We start from the raw sequence: 7,204 nt of genomic DNA, 5'->3' as shown, positions 1-7,204 counted from the left end.
ATGTAGATTAAAATGACTCCTATGGCTTGGGGTTTCTTTTATGGTGAGAGAAATACTGGAAGGCCTGGGAAATGTTGGATTTTTATTCAAATTATAATATTATCCACCATCCCTGCCCAGCATCCCAACAAACACCCCCAGCCCCAGACTGCCATCCCTGGCCATCATCGCGCTCAACATCCACATCCAATCTCCCTGCCAGCATCCCACACAGCTTCCCAGACCTCTGCCATTCCATGGAACCTGAACCCAGCATACCAAGGGGCCGGGAAGAGCGGGTTGTGCTGCTGGGGGGGGAAGATGTTCCCATATTCCCGTCATCATTTTCAAATCATTTCCCTGCTTCCTTCACTGCCCGTGGAAGGATTTGTGGATGCGCATTACCAGTCTCTTAGTTCTGTTTTTTTTCCCTGTTTTTCCAAGAGATGCTTTGGGATGCACCACTCCCTCCCAGTGCCAGTGAAAATGTGCCTCTGGCAGCGGCGCTTCCCCGGTGACATTTTCCAGTGCCTCAGGAAAACAACGGTGCCGACTGGCACACTGCAGCGAGTGGCCGGCAGCACCACGCCATCCCAACGGCTTTTATTCCCAGGAAACATGGGCAAAATTATCAATTCATAGGTTGGAAACACTTATCCCAAATAATAGCCCCGTTTACAACCCGCCTCTACTTTTGACGTGCTGAGCGCCTCAAATAGCAACAATAAAGCCTCTGTCTTCTTTCAAGATATTTGTCATCTTTTGATCCGGTGCCAGGAAAAATGGAATTCTGGGAGATCAAACCTCCCAAACTGATGGCTCCTCTCCGCAGCAAGTGCTTATCAAGAGGAATCCAGAAAGATGGCACGTTTCAAAAGTGACAGGGAATAAAGTTCACCTCGTTGTGGAAAAAGAAGTAAATAAACTTCAAACAGCCCAGGAATTTCCTTCTAATACCGGTAGTCCCACTTGCAGGAATTTTTAGTGAAATTAAGGTTGTAGAAGTGGGATAAAATGGCATTTCAAAGGGAAAATGCCATGTTAAATATCAGATAAATATCAAGCAACTCCCTCTTGTTGTGTCCCAGCAGCTGCCCTGGGGGACAGTGACCCTCCCCAACTCTCTTGGCAGAATTCCCTGTTTTCTCAGTAAAATTCCCTGTTGATGGCTAGGTTGGAAATCATTACTTTCAAACCTACCCCCCTGGATAAATCTGCTCCTTCCCCTCCCTGCAAGGGAAGATTCTCACATGAAATCCCTGGCATTGCACCCCAAGGAAAGCCAAGGTACCCCTGGCACCCACACCATGCCACGTCCTCAGAGAGGTCCCACTTCTCCCAGCAGAATTCCCTATCTGGGAACAGAGCTGAGCACCCAGCACCCAGGCAGAGAGAGATCTCCTGTGGCTCTCCAGTATTCCTGCCACACCAATTCCTGCCTTTGACAGCTTCATCCCGTGGCTCTGGGAATGCAGTGCTGAGAACTATTTGGGATCCAGCTCATTACAGGTGTTAAAGTTAAACCAGGAATTTTACACTCCGTCCATGCCCCACGAAGGCAGGGAAGTAATCCCACTGTTGGGCAGGGATAATCCCTGCTCCTGCCTCAGACAGTGCCGAGCTGCTGGAATATCAGGATCTGGGACCCAGGGTGGGGATTGCAGGGCATCGCTGCCACCCTCAGGGGTGGCAACTGCTCCTGGAACAGGCAAAGGGACATTAACTGCTGCCCATGTGTCCTTAATCCTGGAAAACTTGCATTCCCAGCGCCTGGGAATACATCCCTCAGCCAGCTGGGAGGTGGCACCAGGAATGGCTGGGGGGGGAATCACCCTCTGGCACGTCTGCCCTGTGCACACCCCTGCAGCCCCAGCCCAGCTCCAACCTCTCCCTGCCACAAATGCCCTGGAGCTGTCCGTGGGGTGGGAATACAGCTCACCCCCACAGAGCACCGCCAAAATAAACTGGGAAAAGGAGATTGTAAACCAAAATATCTAAGGATTCCTGAAAAGCTTTTTCTCAGCACGGCAGCTCCAAGGCAGGAGGAGGAAAACAAAGTCAGCAGTGGCTGTAAATCCTCTGGAAACCATAAATTAAAATTAAGGAGTTCAAATATGATCTAAAATCATTTAATCTGGGTGATTTATGCCTGTTCTCCAATGCAATTATTTACGGACACTCCTGTTTATTGCTCTTTTGACTTTTTTAATTACTGTATTCCAAAAATTCAATTACCAACCGGAGTAGAGATTTCAGGCAATAGTATTGTAAATAAAAAGAGAACCAATTAATAATGTGCTTAGTCTAGCAAAGCTAACCCAAGTGTATTACAGAATGCCTGGAAACTTGCTCCAGGGATGAAAACTCCTAGGGAAGATCCCATGGGATGGATGGGATGAGCCCAGGTGATGTGATGGGTGGGCACTCCCCACACACAGCCACAGACCCTTACTGGGGTTACTGGTCTTGTTTTATACTGTCACTTGTACTATTAAAAACTGTTAGGGAGGACAGGGAACGTGGGAAGCAGGTTTTCACTTAAATCCAGGCATGTTTCTTCCCAAATATTTTGTCTTTTCACCTCAGTTTGTCAACAACCTTTGCCATTATTGAAAAATCAAGTTCACCTCAAATTCACCTCGGGAAGGTTTTTCAACAAATATCCCTGCATGTAAATATATTTACTTTCCTTCTCTAGAAATATACACAGCAGCACCACAATGTTTCCTGTCTTTTCCCCCCTCACGTTTCCCACGCTTTTCCCCTCACATTTCCCACCTTTTCCCCCTCACATTTCCCACACTTTTCCCCTCACATTTCCCACCTTTTTCCCCTCATGTTTCCCATACATTTCCCCCTCACGTTTCCCACTTTTTTCCCCTCACATTTCCCACACTTTTCCCCCTCACGTTTCCCACCTTTTTCCCCTCATGTTTCCCATGCTTTTCCCCTCACGTTTCCCACACTTTTTCCCCTCACATTTCCCACACTTTTCCCCCTCACGTTTCCCATCCTTTTTCCCCTCACATTTCCCGCCTTTTTTCCCCTCATGTTTCCCACCATTTTTCTTTCAATTTAAGTCCCTCAAATGATGGAAAAAGGGGGATTTTACCTGAGTTTAAACCCTGGAATGGAGCTGAGGGCACAGGGATGGGAGTGGGATGCCCTGGAAGAGGAGGCTGAGGGGAGACCTCACTGCAGTTCCAATTCCTGGGCAGGGGCAGAGGAGGGGCAGGGGCTGAGCTCTGCTCTGGGGGGACCAGGGACAGCAGCCAGGGAATGGCTGGAGCTGTGTCAGGGCAGGCTCAGGTTGGATCTCAGGCAAAGGTTCTTCCCCCAGAGGGTGGTTGGCTCCCCAGGGAGCACCAAGGCTGCCGGAGCTCAGGGAGTGTTTGGATGACTCTCTGGGGCACAGGGTGTGACTGCTGGGGATGGGCCTGTGCAGGGCTGAGGGTGGGACCCCATGGTCCCTGTGGGTCCCTCCCAGTTCAGCATGTTCTGCGACTCTGTGGTGAGAGACAGGAAGACTAAATCAAAAAGAGAAAGTAAAAGGGCCTTCCCTGGTCCCCACGCGCTGCCCAACCTGCTCAGGTGCTGCTGCCCTCTCCCGCGCTGCTCCGTGGCACAGGGTTGTCCCTCGGCAGCGCTCCCTCTCCGGGTGCACCGAGGTGCTGCCCCGGCCGTGTGAGATGCTCTCTGTGGTGAGAGCCACTGGGGTCACCCCTGGCAGCTCCCCGTGGAAGGTGTGCCCAGATGGCCCCGAAAGCAGCCCCCAACAGGGCCTCACTGGCCGCACCTGCTGGACTCGGGGATCAACCACATTTGGCACATTAATTAGGACTATTTGTTACATTATAAACAAATGGAGTAATTTAACAGAGTAGCTGGTCCACACTGGATCTGTTGGGCCAAGGTATGGCTCTGGGTGGGTAAATCTGGCATTCAGCCTTCAGCTATCGGGTGCGGGATGGTTCCCCGGAAGGAGACCCCAGCATTTTATGGTGACCTTTTCCATCTGAGGCTCATCCATTCCCAAATCCCTTGGTTCCCAGTGCTGCTGGATCGGCAGGGTGTCAGGCTGGGCAGCATGGGTGCCTTTCCATACCTCCTCTTTATTAATGGGAGTCATATGGCTAAATCCCAGCGTGCCGAGCCACGCGATTCCCACCGCAACTCCATCTGGTCCTGAGGACTCCAGTACACCGTGTGTCGGAAGGTACCGAGCGGCTTAATTAGAATATTAAATTGATTTACAGTTCCTAAATAATGGGTATCATTAAGCCAACTCTGCTCAAAAAGGGGTTGACACACGGACCCTGCGAGGGATAACATATGGAGCCAAATCCTCCGCAGTCAGCAAAGAGGCGCAGCGGCAGCTTCCAGTCGGACATCCAAGATGGATGGATGCGGGAGAGCAGAGCGACCCAAGGTGAAGGGCATCTTCCAGAGCGCTCTGCCGCAGGTGCTCCTGCTGGAGCACTTCGTAAGGACAAGGGAAGGGCTGGATGCAGAGTGCGGGGTCCAGACCCCCTCACAGAATCATGGAATGGTTTTGGTTGTAAGAGACATTAAGGACCATTTCTTTCCACCCCCCTGCCATGGGCAGGGACATGTCCCACTATCCCAGGTTACTCCAACCTGACCTTGGACACTTCCAGGGATGGGGCAGCCACAGCTTCTCTGGGCAACCTGTGCCAGGGCCTCACCTCCCTCACAACCAAGAATTCCTTCCCCATATCCCATCTATCCCTGCCCTCTGGCACTGGGAAGCCATTCCCTGTGTCCTGTCCCTCCATGCCTTGTCCCCAGTCCCTCTCCAGCTCTCCTGGAGCCCCTTTAGGCCCTGCCAGGGGCTCTCAGTTCTCCCTGGAGCCTTCTCTTCTCCAGTGAACCCCCCCCAGCTCTCCCAGCCTGGCTCCAGAGCAGAGGGGCTCTGGAGCATCTCCGTGGCCTCCTCTCCAGCAGGACTCAGGGTCCTTTTGCCCTGGAACCCCCATTTTAATCCAAAATTTTAAAGTGAAACCTCTTTCCTTGCATGTTGTGTCCCCTAAAACCAAGTGCTTCCACTGGAAAAAAAAACCAGAAAAAGTGAATTTTTAACTACAATTCAAGGATGTCTGAGGGCAGAGAGGGGGGTTAGGGCAGCATTTTCTTTGTGTGTATATAAAAACCATTCCAGATGGTGCCTTAGAGGAATTTACACCCAGACCAGCTGCAGGCGAGTTGGTCTGGACTTGTTTCGGCTGCGGAATAGATGCAAAAACTTGTTGCAGGAAAGAAACCCCCAAATTAAGGGGTTTATGACAAAAAGTTATTATCGGCTAAATTGTGAACGTGCTGCCTGGCTGGAAAAAAGTATTAAAACATATTTACACTTGAAAAGGAGTAATTAGTGTAGTTCAATCAATGTGCCAGGCCAAGACTGAGGGATGAGTGCAAATACATAGAGACAAGAGAGATTTATTATTAAATTAAAATCACTTAATTACTGCAAATGTTAAATATGCAGTTTTCTGGCATTTAAATGATATTTTTCACCCAAATTGAAATGAATTGTCCACTCTGAATTCCCCCTCCTCTGGCAGCGTGTAAATGTCAGTCCTAAATTAAAGTTAACTGGGATCGGTGTCTGCTCTACCTTTCAAAAAAAAGATTTAATTAGAATCAATAAACCACTTTTTATTGAAGTTTCCAGCGTGTTCTGTTATTCCAAACACACAAAGAGCCGCGAACCCGAAACCTTCAAAGATGTTAACAGGTTGGGGTCAAAGGGGAGCACCTGGATGAGGAACCCCTGGAATGCCGGCACCCAGTGCCGGGGCCTGGCCGCTCCCCCGGGAGCGGGGCCAGAGCCTGGGCGGGATGAAATCCATACCCCGCGCTGATTCAGCCCAGATGAGCGTCGCATCCCTGCTCCTTTTTTCTTGCTGGGTGTTTTTGGATGGGCTCCATTCAAGCTGTGAGGTAAAAACGCTGCCTTTCGCCTTTCAATTAACCCCCTATTTTTAACTCAAATCCTTCCTCCCGACTCCTCCGAGTGTTGGAATCAAAAGAACTCAAAACGCATCTGCCCTTGCTGCAGTGATGAGCAGCCCTCCAGTCCCTAAATATAGAAATTATCAGGGCTTGGATTAAACAGCATCCCCCAAGACCAGGTGGGACAGGGCTTGGAGGAACCTGGGATAGTGGAAGGTGTCCCTGCCCACTGGGATGGTCTTTAGGCCCCTCCCAACCCACCCCGTCCCAGGATCTGATGATTCCAGGACACTGTGACTTGGCAGTTGTTCATATTGCCAGTTTAATTTATTTTTTTCTAAAAAAACCCCTCTCTGAGCCACACGACTCCCGTGCTCATAATCAGCGCCGCGTGGAAGTGATTATATTAGAGCCCTTTTTCCAGTGCGTGCACTCGGATCAAGATGTAATATGCATTTCATATCCCCTGACTCCCTGTCCTAAAATAGAGACAAAACACTCTGTAATGTCAGATTGCTTTGAATTAGTTTTAATTTGATTAGAAATATCCCACAAGGCTCCCCGAGTACACAGAGATTATGGATAATTAATGCCGTGATCAATTAGATCTGAATTGTTCGTCCATCAAGAAGCAATAACATGGGCTCTGATTTTCAAAGAGTTTTTCCCTTAATCCTCTTGTTCTCGGGCGCTTTATGAGGAGATACAAAAGCTCCTAAATTAGGACAACACGATATTGCACATTCAGAAAAAAATCCCTCTGCGTATTATTTATAAGTCTGGGAGGGGGATTCTCATCCAGCCCAGCCCAGGGGAGCTGAGCTGATCCCAAATTCCTCCAAAAAGGAGGTGCATCCCCTCACAACCCCACGGAAACAGCTCCTCCACTCATAATTAATTGTCTGGCTCCATCTCTATGTGATTCCTGGGTATTTGTCAAGGAGTAAAACTCAATTAATTTCCTGTGTTTGAGACACACTTTTTTTGAGTTTCAATTAAATTTAAGTTGAAAATTCATAAATTAATAAGACTTGGCAATGTTTGGTGCTTGGATTCCAGGACAGCTTTGCCTGGTGCCACGTGAGGTCTCTGCTCTGCCACCCTATTGATGCCGGGCTGGATCCGCCCTGGGAGTTGTCCCCAGTCCCAACACCAGGCCTGTCCAACCCTGCCTTGGACACTTCCAGGGATCCAGGGGCAGCCACAGCTTCTCTGGGCAACCTGTGCCAGGGCCTCCCCACCCTCCCAG

Source organism: Manacus vitellinus, unplaced genomic scaffold (genome assembly GCF_001715985.3).
Source record: "Manacus vitellinus isolate BGI_N305 unplaced genomic scaffold, ASM171598v3 scaffold_115_pilon, whole genome shotgun sequence".
In the NCBI taxonomy this organism is placed as follows: domain Eukaryota; kingdom Metazoa; phylum Chordata; class Aves; order Passeriformes; family Pipridae; genus Manacus; species Manacus vitellinus.
This window is presented reverse-complemented; position numbering follows the sequence as displayed.